Below are 15,925 nucleotides of genomic sequence, written 5' to 3'. Positions count from 1 at the left end.
TGGGGTACATATGTTGAAAACCTAAAAGAAGTAAAAACAAATCTAATGGACAAGGATATCAAGAAGAAAGTAGACAAAGTAATTGATTCCATCTTAAAAGAATCAGGGATCTCTAGATATGAATTTGAAGAGACCTAGTGTAGAGGCCACCATTGCACAGACAAGTGCACAAACATTTACAGTGCCATATGCAACAGTTGTGCAACAACAACCCCTAAGGAATCAAAAGAAATCATAGGAAGCATCAGTGATAAGGAAATCTACAAGGTTTGAGAAAATAAAGCCTGTGCAAATCCTACTCCTTAGAAGGGAGTTAAGAAAATAAAAAGTGGACCAAGTAAAAGAAGGAAAACCTTTTAGATCAGTTCCTTAAAATATGAAGAAGAAATTGGTGACAAACCAGTAGAGCTTGCAGATCAGGAAGTAAAGACTTCAGCAGGAAGGAAAGCATGGAAGCCTAAGGTAGAAAATCTTAATATGCAAATGATTAATGACAATAATTTTGTGCAATTGAATAAGTATTATGAATTGTATAATAATATGGATAGAAGACAACAAGAGAATGTTGTAGTTAGAAACATGATTCTAAAAGATAAAAGGTCAAATCACTGAAGATTTGTGCAATAGATTGAGAAACAAAAAGAGTAGAATAATTGAGGAAGATAAGAAAATAAGGATAAATATGGTGAAAAAGCTATGTATAGCAAATAATGAGGAAGAGTTAAAGGAAATTTTGAAAGGAATAACACCCTTGCTAAGGAAAAATAAGAGATCTATTCTTATTATGGGAGGAAATTATGAAGAGGTGAATGGGGAAACTCAAAAAGAAATAGTCACATACATGTCTACTATGCCTAAGGAGTCTAAGGAGAGTGTGTAGTCAGAGAAGACAAGCCCTACTATGGCAACAGTCAGTCCACCTCACAGCTCTAAGCAACCAACTGAAACTTCAATCCCAAGTGATTCACCACACATTACAATTGATAGTGAATCCATGCAAGTAGATAACACAAATGTAATAGTGGATAGAATTGAAGATTCATTCAAAGATTTTGGCTATGTCATTGTTGGCAATATTGTTGACTATGGTAGCTCTTCTGATGAAGAAGAATAGCAGGAGAAAAAGAAAGAAGATGTATTTTCTTAAAAGAAATTTGAAACTATGTCAACTAGCATAGAGGAAGCTACTACAAGTGCACCCTTAGCAAAAGCTATAGTGAAACCCTCTACACTACCTACACAAGTGGTAGTGGTCATCTCAGCAGTACAGTCAAATAATGAGGATGAAGCACAAAATCTTATATCTTCTTTAAGTAAATTCCTTGAAAAGAAGAAACCAATTAAGTTAATTAGGAAGACTTTAACTTTAGTTTTGGATAGATTTGAGAAGACAATAATTTATGTTGATACATCTACAAACATTTAGTAGAGAGTAGCAATTGTGTGCAAAACCTTTGATAGTGAATTTACAATGCTTACTAATGTTGCTATAGTTCAAACATAGACTAAGCATGATGGTAAACTTCTTAATACTATGTGTACAAATATAAGAAATAATATAGAAATGTTAAATATATGCATTAAGGTATTAAGGTAAAGTATGGAGGAAGGGAAGCAAATATATGCTAAGTGCAACATGGCATACCTTCATCTTCACATTTTTGATGAAAAGATCAAAGAAAAGGTAACTGAGCTACTAACGCTTACTGATAACTATCTGAAACAAGATCAAAAGTTAGAAAAAACTAAGTATTCAATGGAAGCAATCCATGATAGCATCTAGGATATTCAAGTAGAAAAAGAGAAAGCCCTAAAAAGATTTACTCTTTTAAAAGATCACTTATCCCCATAGATTACATTATTACAAAATCAATTGGAGGAATGCTTGGCAACTAAAAATTCATATGAAAAGTTTGTGGCTATGGACTTGAATGTAGTAGAGTTAGCCGCATATGCCCTATGTGCACCAATAAGTGTGTTAGATGCACTGAAAAAAAGTTGGAAGAAACATCTTACATAGTTGAAGACTAACTTCAGTGATTGTTTTTTTCAGATTTTGATACAACTTTCAAATTGATGTCAAAGGGAAAGAAATAAGGAGAATTGTAAGTGTAAGGTATATAGTTGTACTTTGATGTATAAAAGTAGGCTTTGCTTCAAGAAAGCTTTGTAATCAGAGTTATAAGGGATGTAATCTTTTTCAAAACATGAATATAATGTTTTTATTGTGTTATGTATGGTTATTTACCTTGATTGGTATGACAACATTTTTGGGACTTAGCCAATTTTAACAAAATATTGCCATCAATGCCAAAGGGGGAGATTATTGGCAATATGATTGATCAGTCAAATAAAATAAGATATGTGGTTGTCATTTATGGCATATGTTTTACAGTATAGCTATAATTTCTTGTGATGGAAAATTATCTAATTATTGGACATTGTTATAGCAACACGATGAGATTTACTAATAATAGAAAATTCCTTTGGAATATCCTCTTGTGCAGTTGACTATAGATGCATGACACCATCCTGATGATATAGACAAGTTTGCATGTTTGTACATTCAACCAAGTTCAACTTATGGAGGAAATATTGTTGTAGATACTTCATCGTGCATAACAGAGCATGTCAGTAAATTGAGTTGTACAAACTACAAAATTATTTTTATTACTAAATCTTGATGAGTCAACTCTAAGGATTATATGGGAGCTGACTAAGGAAGGATTTATTAATATGATTGATATAAGTAAAAGGACATCACTAGTGAGGTCAAATGTGATGAATAAGTATGTGAATATAAATGTGAGTGAAATGATGCGAATTGATATATGTGTAGTAACTCCTTGCCTATAACATTGAGTAAACAAGAAATAAGATTGTCTACAGTATGCCAAAGGCTTGTATAAAGAATTGACAATTAGAATAATTGTGAAGTACAACAAGTGATCCAATTCTATATGAATATATATTCTCTTAAAGAAATCAATTCTATAGTTCCATGTTATGGCAGCGAGCATCTTCCACACTAAATAGTCTATCAAGAGGTCAATCTTCTCCATCCTTAAATTCCAAAAACTTGTGCTTCCTAGCTCCTATCTAGGAATTCCTTTTTTAATGGGTGTCAATAAACCATTCTATTAGCAATCTATTCTTGATAGGATAAAACAAAATATGTCTTCCTAGAAGGCAAGATGGTTCACATTGCCTAGATGGCTACTACTTGTGAAAACTTGCTTGGAAACTATTCCCAACTACTTTATATCTATTCTTCAAGCACCTAATTCCATTCTTAAGGAAATGGAGAAAATAATTACTTCATTTGTTGTGAAAGATAACATGAAGGAAAAGATAAATCCCCCTCTGGTGACACTCAAAAACATGTATCATGAAAAAATTGATCGAGGTGTTGGCCTCCATGATTTACATCTCACAAATATGGCATTTGGTGCTAATATTTCCTGGAAAGTGTTTTCAATTTCAAAATCTCTATGGGTCTAGATCATGTGAGCTAAGTATCTAGATAATAATTCAAATAGTCGTATCTTCACAATTATGTATCTTCAATTTGGCTGTGCAATATAGAATTTTATTTCTCAATCTCGAGAAATCCTCGTCAACTATGTCAATTGGGAAGTAAATTGTGGGGCAAATGTGAACTTTTGGACAAATTCTTGGGCAATGCTTCCACCTCTATTATCATTTCTTGGAATGAGGATTATTGTTGTTATTATTTCTACAATTGTTGGTGATAAACTACGTAGCTATGTCTTGGCTATAGAGAGGACATCAAAAAGGCTATCTAGGTTGATTTAACAACTTTTCCAATCACTGTTGATCAGAAAAGACACCTTAATATGCAACTATAGAAGCAGATAATATTTTTATCTAATACAATAGAAAAATTTATATGGGCCCCCTCTGCATCCGAGGATATCGCATCTTACCAACCCTAAACACTCAAGGTACAATGCAAAATCCCTTCAAGTTATATTGGAGTCCCTTCATCTCCCCTAAAGTTGGATGCTTCACCTTGGTCACTCTTAAAAAGAGAATCCTCATTAGTGACAAACTATCCATACTTCATCTTGCAAACCCCTCCCTTTCTCCCCTATGAAAATCACAAGATGAAAATGTGGATCACCTCTTTGTTCTTAGTCCATTTTCATATGATGATTAGATGTGGATACTACAAAAAATGCACATTTCATTCCCTCTCCCAAACAATATTTGGAATCTTCTTTAGGCATAATCACTACTATACATATGCTCACTCTTCTCTTAGCTGTGGGATTTCATTCCATCATTTGTAATTTGGGTATTACGGTGGGAGCAGAATATGTGTATACTTAGACAACAAGTGTCCTCCTTCCATAGTTTCATTCAAAGAATGAAGACTAGTATAAAAAAACTTGTTAACATCAATGTCCTCAAGTTGAGTTTGTCTAACAACTGGTTCACCACATGGGATGATGACATGAAGTAATCTTGGCCAAATCTCCACATTCCAGTCTTGAGGAGCTCCGCCCCATCCCAAAAACAAAACAAAAGTGAAGTAAAATGGTGTCCCCATGCTTCTCCCTTTGTGAAATTAAAGTTTTATGGTTCAACTCATATGCAATCAGGTAAATCTAGTGTGGCATTTGTAATTATAAACACTTCAAGATCTTGCACTCCTTTTTGGCTTGAGAGAGGCTAAATTGCAAGGCATTAAAGACTTTCATATTGAAGAGAATTTTGTTGTAATCATTCATTCTGCCAAGTTTAAGTTGTAGAAGTTGATAAAAGACAACTTCAAAGCTTGCTAAGAAACCAAAGAAAGAAGAGGTGGAGCTTGGAGAAACTAAATGGATTGAGACAGAAGATATTGCAACAATGACAAAAGAATTTCTATACAATATGACTTGCCAAATATCTGAAATTACAATAGGAGAGATCATCCTTATAAAGGAGATTGATACCCAAAAGGGTAAAGGAAAAACTCTTTATTGTATTTAATAATTACAAGAGAATTATTAAACACAGGAAGAGCATCAAACAAAGTATTTAATAATTATAAGAGAATTATTAAATATGGGAAGAAAAAGCTAGGTTGTGCAATATAATTAATAAAATATTAATTATATGCACCTAAGAGATAGCTTAAGTGAACTAGAGTAACTAATAAGAGAAAATAATTAATTACTCTAACACCCCCCCTTAAGCTCAGCTCAGAAGGTAAGCTAAGCTAGAAAACATATGAAAGCAAAAAAAATGGGTCCCAATAATAAGGCCATGTTAGGTACCCATGACCAAGGAAATCTCATTAAAGTGGAGACAAAGGAGAAAACCCAATGGGAAAAACCCCTCTCCAAAAAAAGATAGCTAAAAACCCAGTGAAGGACTAAAGAAGCCTCCAACTAGAGGAATGTCCCAGAAAATAGGAACAAAGAGTGATCATGAAGAGCATCATTGAAGCATGAAAAAGTCACAAACTCTGTCAAAAAGAAACTACTGATCTGAAGATCCTCCATGGAAAATAGAAGTCACGAACTGAGAGTTCTTATATGGTAGATGATCCATCTCACTAAAATGCATAAGTAGCCAGCCACTATAATCGCCTAGTATATAGGATCAAGTACTAAATACATAACTGAAACTATTGAACCATCGAACCAAGGAAGCATTAGAAACAATAGAATAACTCCCCTCCCCCTCCCCCCCTTAATGCAGGTGAGGTGAGGTGACAAGCAACTAAAAAGGTGGGCCAACATCCTCTATAGAAAGAACCAAGAACAAAGAGAGAGTGTAAGAGGTACAAAAACCTATAAAGGCATGTGTCACTAACACTTCATGGGGAAAAAAAGGAAGAGGGCAAAAAAGTGGAAAACAACTATCCCCCCCATGGTGCTTTATAAAAATAGTATGACTATAACTATCTCAAAACAATGTTCATGAACCCGAAATGCAAGAGTGGCACTTTATCTCAATGTATTTGCATAAAGATGCTTACAAATGATGTCAACAATGATTAGAAAGGGGAAAAAATATGATACAAAAATAGTACAACTCAAAAGAAAGGATCTCATGCCATGAAAATGATCCTCAAACCTGGAACATTCAAGATATCCACCATAGAGCAAAAATGCCATAAACATGATAGAAAGAGCATGGGGTATAATCTAAAGGAAACAACAACATTTCTAAAAAGTAGATAGAACCATCTTTCCAAAAATATATTGTTTTCAAAAAATGGAGATGGGATGCACAAGATATGCTCATCGAAGTGAAAAATAAAACATCCAACTTTGACTGCAAAAATGGGCAACAAAACTAATCAAAACCAAAAAATACCAACACTAATATCTCCATCTTAGAACCATCTTTCTAGTGCTTCTTTCAAATCAAAAAAATACCTTCGTATGCTCAATTTATGGCCAAAAAACTACAAGTAGGTCAAAAAGGGATTTGCAGAGCTTGCAAGTGTACTAATGCAGTGCTAACATCAACATTCTACCTGATTAAATTTTATGTCTTAACAGTCATTATGGCAAAAAAAGACTACCATGTGGGATGCCATGTGGCAGTATGACAGTTGATGGGGCACTGTCATGTGGTAGGTGCCGACATGGCACCCATGCCACATGGTACATGCAGGCTGGTCCAACATGGTAGCAGCTACAAGAAGTAGGTGGGTAGCTGCAGGGTGGGCATGGAGGTGGCAACATTGGCAGAAGTGGCATGTGCTAGTGGTGTGGTCTATGGTGGTGGTCGTAGAGTAGTGATCATGGGTGGGTGGTGTCGTGGTGTCTTCGCGGTGGTGCAAGGGCGTGGTAGCACCTTTTAAAAAAAAAAATTTGCCAAAATTCATCTATATAGTTTGTTCGGCCTACTCGGGGGGCAAATTTTTTTTACAGCAGCTATAGACACCAAAAATGAAAATTTTTATATGGATCTTGACTATGACATGCCTTCTAAACTCAATGGCAGTGTCTATTTAGGCCCAAAGTGATTTGAAAAAAATGCTCTTCCTCCCGATTGAAGTAAAAATCATAAACAAACTAGGGTTTGTGTCCCTGAATCACGACTTCAAAAATCCTTCAGCCAGGAAGCAATAGGGAGGCTTTGATACCATGTATAAGTTGATAAAAGCCAACTTCATAGCTCACTAAGATCACCTGCATGCAAATAATTCGCTAAAGGGAAACCAAAGAAGGAAGAGGTGGAGCTTGAAGAAACTAAATAGATTGAGAGAGAAGATATTGTAACAATGAAAAAGGAATTGCTATACAATATGGCTTGCCAAAGATATGAAATTACAATAGGAGAGATCATCCTTATAAAGGAGATCAATACCCAAAAGGGTAAAGGAAAAACTCTTTATGATATTTAATAATTACAAAAGAATTATTACATATGGGAAGAAGAAACTAGGTTGTGTAATATAATTAACAAAATATTAATTATATGCACCTAATAGATAGCTTAAGTGAATTAGAGTAATTAATAAGAGAAAATATTTAATTACTCTAACATAAGTCAACTTCTAATTGGAAAATCAAATACATTATGCAACAAGTATGGGATGCTCTCCTTGACTTTCAAAATGTGATTATTGGTCACACACTTTGAGAGGGGAATAGTTCATCCAATTTTATCCATGATTTCCCAAAAATTTCTTATATCCTAATAAAGGAGATGGTGTAATTTTTATCCCATATTATCATTGGTGTGTTCTTCATTTCTATGTGGGTTGGTACTCCTTAAGTTTCTTGACAGTCTTTCCCCTTCAACTCTTGTCGCCCCAATACCCAACACTCATTCTCATTAATAATGTTGTCACTGTCATTCTTCTTGGATATTTTTGACATCATATGGCACATTAACCCACATGAGAAAAATTACACCATATCCCACCAAAGATCTTGAAATTCTTGCTTAAATCATTTTCTGCTGACATTTCTCTCTCTTTCACCCATCACATGGCCACATTCCCTTGCTTGAATGAGAGGCTATTTTAATACCCGGACACACCATTAACTCAAGCTTTTATTTCTTGGTCACTACTCCTCTCTCACATGATTTTTATTCTCCTTTTTCCTTACCATTTTGATTTATGATTATTCTTGTAGGTGATTTCTCTGCAAGTGTGTGTCACCATTGCTATATAATAATGAGCTTGGACGTGTTGACATTTGTGGAGAAAGAGTTCCTTCGTGTTCACGCTACATTACTAAGAAAATGGAGAATATTTATTATAACCTTCATATTTCCACTCTCCTACATATTCCATGCCACTCTTTCTCATGAAATATCTTGGACGATGCCCTTAGTGAATTTTTCAATTTGGAGTGCAACTAGGGTGCATAAAAATGTCAGTCCTCCCTAGGGATGAGATATTTTCTCCTAGTTCTTGGCACTTTTTGAATCCACATAACCTAGTCTTTGTTTACCTCTCCAATGCTATGGATTTTCTTCAATTAGATTCAAATTTGTTGGGCTTAGCAAATAAGTTCCTTAAGCATGGCCTCCTTTTGGATAATACTTTCTCAACTACTATGGAGGATTACTGGTAATGGTCCTCCACGACACTGGTTGGTAGGGTTATCCCATTTGAAGAACTTGGAAAGTGTCCACCATATGATCCTTTGTTCTCTAACATTAATTGCACATTGGAGGAGTGAGACTTTAGGTTTGTCAACCAGTCTCTTTATAAGTATGGTGACCAACTCGGTAAGTCAATGGTATTTCTCACTATGTGCAAGATGAATGCACTATTTTCTCTAATGGATCACTCTCATGATGAAAAGGTTCCTCCTCTTGTTCATTGTACTTGTCATCTTCATTGTCATGCTCCTATTTCTTCAGTGAGATTGTTTCCTCATGGTCTGATTGACACTCACAATGATGACATGCATGACTTATTTCCCTTTGGATATGATGTTCTTGCTAGGGTTGACATTTTTTATTTCTCCTTTATCTCGGCGTGATAATAGTGGATGATGCTACTTTTTTGACAGCCCAGTGGGTCTCTTTATGAGTTTTTGCTAACCTCACTCATCTTTGTAATTCTCTAGATTTGTATAGAAAACTAGTTTCTAGGTTTCTACTTCTATTCTTCTAATAGTCCTCTTTTCTTGGTTCTTCCTTTCTATATCTCGAGATCTCTTCTTATTTTTCCTCCTAACTCTCTTGGTCTACTTATGTCATACTCATGGTGTTATTCCTTTCTGCTAATGGTTGATGTTCTCTCTCTTGGCATTTTGGCACCTCACTATATTTAATATTGTAAAAAATTTATACTTATTAATAGATATAGAATTATGTCTTTTTCTTTAAAAAAAAATGTCACGTTATAAAATTCTTGATCTATCCTCTCAAAAACTAGGATTCCATCTCCTCTAATAAATTTATCAAATTTCACACTTCAAACACCTCCATCCAACTTACCATAGCAACATCACCTAGAATAGAAAACAACACACACCAGACCACTGCATGATAGAACACCTCAAATAAAAAAATTTGATTTAACTTCTCCAATGTGTTCCTCCAGAGAAAATAATAATAACAATGTACAATCAAAAGAACCCACTTAAGGGATAATCAAGATTTAGTAGCTCACCCTAGGGTTGGGGGGACAAACCCACCAATCCATTCATCAATGAATGCATTTATCTTTCATTCCATCCATGACTCATCCTCCCTATGAGTTTGTGAGTCTTGTGATTAGTTATGCAATCTCATCACCATCCTTGTTTCATCCTCAATATGTTAATTTGCACAAGCCTTCAATGCTTTGACATCTTCATCCATAATGCACCATAATCAAAAGTTTGAGAGTATACTAACCAAAAAGAGCCTATTTAAATCTCACATGCCTTTGCTTCTCAATACATTGCCACATAATTGATGTTATATTTGTCCCTTCAATTTTCTTTGTTTCTATTTCTTGTTCCCCAATCATTAAACCCCATCTTGGGATTGAGATTTATAGAATTTTTTCCATTCCAATTCTCAAATTGGGCCACAGAAGCTACTCCATCATGAATTTGACCCTTTCTTTTGTCTCACCTAGTTGAAGACCCCAAGTCATTATCATTGAAAAAATGTTTGTGTTTATTCTATGCCTATTGTTCTCCTTAAAAATATTTCTCCTAGTAAAGGCTACATGACTTTTGTGAGCCATTTATGTCAAAACTCAAACATCAATCTCATTTAATGCTTCTTGGCCATACCATGAAATGATGTTATTGATCCTCACAGGTGAGGGTAAATGATGACTCTATCCTTCAAGGCTTCTCTAATCAACACATTTCAATTGTGAGAGAAACTTCATTAAAAATGATTAAAAAGAATGTGGTTAAACGCGTACTGAACGTTGTAATGATGATATTTCTCATCCCTTGTTTAATTTTGCATGTGGCACACATTACAACAAGAATTTATCTTCACCTTTTTAGCTCTTCTTTAGATCTCAATTTAGGTACATAGATTTGTTTCTTCAAAATCATTTCTTTCAGAACTTGAAAATTTTCCACACTCAATCTTAAAACCCAATTGGACATTGGGTCCACTTCACTATTACCCAATCTTTTTATGTGTGTGATTTCAAAATCATCTAGGGAGGCCCATTCTTGGATAATGTTGGTGGCATAGTTTTGGAGGTGCCAAGCTTCTAAAAAACCTTTGATGATAGCCTTAACAATAATTAGGGTATGACCCTCCACATGAAATTCTAACACCCCTAATTTCTTGACTGCTTTATTGTCAACAGAGTTGCCTCTTCTTCTAAAACATTGTCGGTTCCATCTTGTAGCCTTTTACCCCTAGAGAAACAAGATCACCATTCCAATCTCGGATGATAAGGTCATTCACATTTTTACCATGCCACTAGTTTTTCAGGAAAAGAAGTGAGATCAACCTCACCAGACCCATTCACAGGCATTCTAATTTTCTATCTTTAACAAATTATTTTTCTTTATTTTCTATATAATAGTTTGAAGTATCTAGGATTCAAAAAAATGCATTTTTTTGTACTTATTAAATATTGTTTTATCACAGGTTTGTTCAAGGGCTCACAAGGGTTAATCCTTCCGATGGGGACAAGGACATGGTTAATATTCCCTTAGAGAAGCTTCATGAAGGATAGGTAGAGGTACAATTTGATGGCACATCCAAAAGCAACTTGGGAAAAAGTGGTATAGAGTGTGCCATTCTAGATATAGAGAAGACCATTAAAGGGTGTTATTCTAGGTGCAGGGTGTGCATTACTTTATTATTTAATTAAATTATTATTTTACTTATTTATTATTTAATTGTGATATTGCAATCATGGTTTAACTATGTAGTTTTTGAGTCAAACTCGTTGACCCATTGGTATCTAATTTTTTAAAGAAAAAAAAAAAGCATATAATTTATGTAAATAATCAAAATTTATATAGAAATACAAGAGTAAAAATAATCTAGATACGTAGATGAAGAGAGAAAACATAGTCATGCTAGATATAGACCTAAACAAAGAAGAAATCATTAATAATCGGAAGCAATTAAATACACAAAAATATAAAGTATGAAATGTTGATCGCAAAGATCAACTTGAAGATATCTTTGAAGAGGAAAATAATTCCTTCAGGAGATGGATAGATAAGAAACATACAAATCAATGAGTGGGATTTATCGTCTCATATGGAACTTGTTAGCAGTATCAACTTAAATGAGTTTGACATATTGGGAAAGCATGATTTTGATAATAATAATTGAAGGGAGGAATATAATATTATTTTATATTTGCATGTAATTGTAGTTAAATATGTACATAGAAACAAGGTGTCTCAACAAGATATTTTTCCCCCCCCCACCCTCCACACAACCTCAATGACAATTGACACTTTCTCGCATTATAGACCACTTCATAGATAATTGATTTACACAGAACAAAAGGATCTAAAAAAACATGTCCAACTAATTTCATGATAATTTCACTTTAAAATTATAGAGGTTTAAAGGAGTAAATTCACTCATTGTTCTCCTCCAATAACTATCGCAAAAAAATCTATTAAATATAATAAAAGGTCTATACCAAAGTCAACCACATCATAAGATTAAATGAAGATAATGCAAGTCAAATGATTTGTGGTCTGTATAGATCAGTTGTTAAACATCAAACCAAAAACTTATACTATCAATAAATAAATAAACCAAGGAAAAGATATTATGTAGATTCATCTTGTTATCCATGTTGTCCATGATAGGGGATTGTCTGACCACCATAACTTCAGCCCCTCATCTATGAACTATGTGGTAGGATCCTTCATCATTTATTCCCATAGAAGAGTGGGTGCATGTGAAATGGCACTGATCAGAATGCAAGGTGTCTTGCCCTTGCTGAATTCCTCTTTGTTTTCAATGATCACTACTGCACTTCTGGCTTTACAGGCCACAACTATTATATTGACCATTCTGCCAATCCTAGTATTGTTGGTTCTAAGCATGTACATTGTGGCACTCATTCTATCTTGTTCTCCTTCCTTAGCTTGATTATTCAAATTATCTATCTCTTTTTCCAGTTTAATCTATTTTAGCATCTCTTTACAAGTACCTTAAAATGATCCTAGTGTGTTAGCCTTCACTTCAAATTGTACTCCTCTCAACACTTTTGTGCATGCACTTGTAACCTTCAATGCTTGTCTTTCTTTGATCTTGTAGCTAATGGTGACCTGCATACAAATTTTATGCATAATGACTCTCTTCAAAGACTCAGTAATGGTTTTATTCCTATCTTTAAATGTATCATAATTCCTAATAAGCCAAATAGACCAAAGAAAATAAGAAGATAAAATGGCCCAAAATTTATTGAGACATTTGGGGATGTCAGGGATACACCTAGTGATAGCATAGAAGGGAAGTAGTTTAGGCTCAATTTGGACACCAAACCAGTTCCAAACCCCTTTGGCAAACTCACACTCAAAGAACAAGTGGGACATGCTTTCATGTAGTGAGAAAAAGGAGAAAGTGAAGGGATGACCATCAATATTGAAAAGTGGTCATTTATGTAAAAATTCTTTCCATACAAAGAATTGTATCTTAGGCTCCACATTACGATGTCATATCCTAGACAAATGCTTGGTCCACATTTTGGGATCTAACTTGCAACACCATTTGGAGTTAACGTAGTCATAGATTTCATTACTGTCAAAGAGTAAATTGTATAAGTACTTGACCTTAGTGTTGTAGAGCTTTGATCCATCAGGCCAACTAAGGAGAGGAAGTATGTTTGTCTCATTACCATATTCAAGCGGGCTTCTAGCCTTAAGCCAGGCGTCTCTAATAACATCATAGGTTTTCTTTTGGGACTAGGGTAGATTAAATTTAGAGGAAATATTCTCCCAAGTGGTAAGGTTCTCATCTATTCAAAGGTCTCTAAAGGAGTGAATACAATTTTTGTCCCAAACTCTAGTTGAATAGCCTTGTAACAAAGAGAGAGGTTTCCCTCTTCTTTCTAAGTTCCACTAGGGAGATTTCTCTCCCCACAATTTATTCATCTTATCTATGATTCCAGCCCCTATCACCCAATGTCTCACTTTGTCCCTAGCTTTCCAGATGTCCTTGAACACTAATGACCCTTCCACCTTGATCTTCCATCTTCCTGAGAGAAAATCATGAATGTGCAATCCTTACTAAGAGTTTCCACTGTGGGCTACCCCTCTTGAAATTTTGTATCGAGTTAATACCTTTCACGATTCATTACTTTTTGTAGCTCTAGCAATCCATTTGGCAGCAAGGGATATACCTTGTAGTCTTAGGTATTTTAGCCCCATCCCACCCATTTCTTTCTTCGTGGTACACCAACTCCATTTAACTACATGTCTTTTATGATTGCCTTTTCCATATGACCATAGGAGGTTTTTGATAAGATAAATAGGTTTTACAAGGACCTTGAAACCCAAAAGTTACTACATAACCATGGCTAATAATAAGAAATTAAAGCCCAACCAAAAAAGATAAGTCACACGGCTGATAATAAGCAATAAGCCCAGCCAAAAACAAAGGCCAATGAAAAGGCTAGAAAAACGTCCAGTCAAAAAACTAGGACAAGATAAAGCCAACAAAAAATAGCAAAAAATAAACAACAAAAAGACAGAACAAGAGAATTACTCTTTTATCTTCCACTCAAGCTCCTGCATAGTCTGAGCAGCTTCATAGGCTTTGTGAGTCTCCTCTACCAGCTTCTCATGGGTCTTCTATACATCCTGATCCATATTGGTGAAAGTAATATCAGTAGCCACATCTTCATCAATTCTAGCTCTTCCTCTATCCTTATCATCATCCTCGTCTAGCAGGCCTCTGGCTTTTAACACACTAGTCAAGGATAGAATGTTGTCGTTGATCAAATTGAGAATAGAAATCATTTGATTCACTAGGTTATGATTGTAGTTTTCCAAATTTTGAATTCTCCTTTTTGCCAAGCGGAATCTATCCTCCTGGTCCTTCTAGTTATCCTGACCTGGCTCTTTCTTGTTACTCTCTATTTGACCAATTTTCTCCCTAAACTCTTCTAGCTCGTGATAGAGCCACTTGATTGATTTGAAGTTATCAATCATGTTGTTACAAGCATTATTCAATAAATTCATACCTATATCCCTTACATTATTAGTTATAACCACAATTGCAAGATCAATAAGGTCTTCAAACTTAGTTGGTCCTGATTACCTACCAGAATATGGGGGTTCATAATCTCTCTTATAATTCCCATTTTCGTAGTCCTAACATTGACATTCTGACTACAAAAATGGGAATTATAAGAAAAATCTTTGATTGCCTAAAACAACAAAGGGGTATGATTAGAGCTAGTAGATATGTTGGGCGCTCTAACAGTTTTTGAATTAGCGGGCTCGCATTCAGGTGGGAAACTAGTTGGGGAGAACCTGGCAGGAGGTATAGACCCTGGAGGAACTGTGGGGGGACTTGGGAAGATTGTTGGGTTGAGTTCCATGGCTATTGGGGATGATGGTAAGTCTGGACATGTTTCAGACACATTTTGTGGGGTCTATGACTCGCCCTTGGTTTTCTCCTTTGCTTCTCGTGTGTCGGGTTAGGACAAAGAGGAAAAGAAAGATAATGTGGAATCTAATAAAGTTAATTCCTCTGTTGGAGAGAAGGTAGGGTCCTCAGAACAGAAGACCTGGTCATCACTTTTCGGTAGGAAACCAACTGGTAAATCTTCTTTCCTGCCGGTAACTTCTAAGATTAGTTGGGAGAAAGGTGAGTTCCAAGTTTTTATCCCTAACCCCTTAGTGGATTTCTCTATTTCCTCCATGGATTTCATGCTGGTGGGAAAATTTTTGGGGGCAAGACCAAATCTAGATTCTCTAAGAAAAATGGTTAAGAGGAAATGGGCTATACGCAGGGAGGTGGACATAGCTCCCATGCTGAATGGTTTCTTTCTGTTTATTTTTAACTGTAAGGAAGATATGAATCTGGTTCTTTGTGGAGGTCCCTGGTCTTTTGAAAAAAGTTCTCTTACAATCAAAAAATGGGAGCCTAATATGGTTTTATCAGATTCCTTTTTCCTAACTACCCCGATTTGGGCTAAACTTCGTGGACTCCCTCTTGAATTCTGGCATGAGGACATTTTTAAGGGTATCGCTAGTTCTTTTGGTGAACTGGTGGCTTTGGATAATGCTACTGTGACCAGATCCAAACTTCAGAGTGCTAAACTGTATGTGAAGGTGGCGGATCTGAATCATCTCCCAGAAAAGGTGGATTTAATTTCTAAGATTGGTAAGAAAACCCAAGAAATCATTTTTGAAGATCTTCCTAATGCTTGTTATGCTTGTAAGAAATAGGGTCATTTGGTTAAAAACTGCCCCTCCAAGAGTAAAAACCACTTGAGTAGTGAGAAGGAAGTGAAAAAGAATAAGGTTTAGCAAAAGAAGGTTTGGAA

General features: G+C 35.3%; 1 pseudogene; it reads right to left on the bottom strand.

The window, feature by feature from the left end:
- Positions 1-14,734, bottom strand: part of LOC149539845 (uncharacterized) — a 105,189-nt pseudogene extending 90,455 nt beyond the window's left edge.
- Positions 14,735-15,925: the final 1,191 nt, after the last annotated feature.

This window comes from Cupressus sempervirens, chromosome 9 (assembly GCF_028749045.1).
Source record: "Cupressus sempervirens isolate cs-2001-9-10 chromosome 9, ASM2874904v1, whole genome shotgun sequence".
In the NCBI taxonomy this organism is placed as follows: Eukaryota; Viridiplantae; Streptophyta; class Pinopsida; order Cupressales; family Cupressaceae; genus Cupressus; species Cupressus sempervirens.
This window is presented reverse-complemented; position numbering and strand designations above follow the sequence as displayed.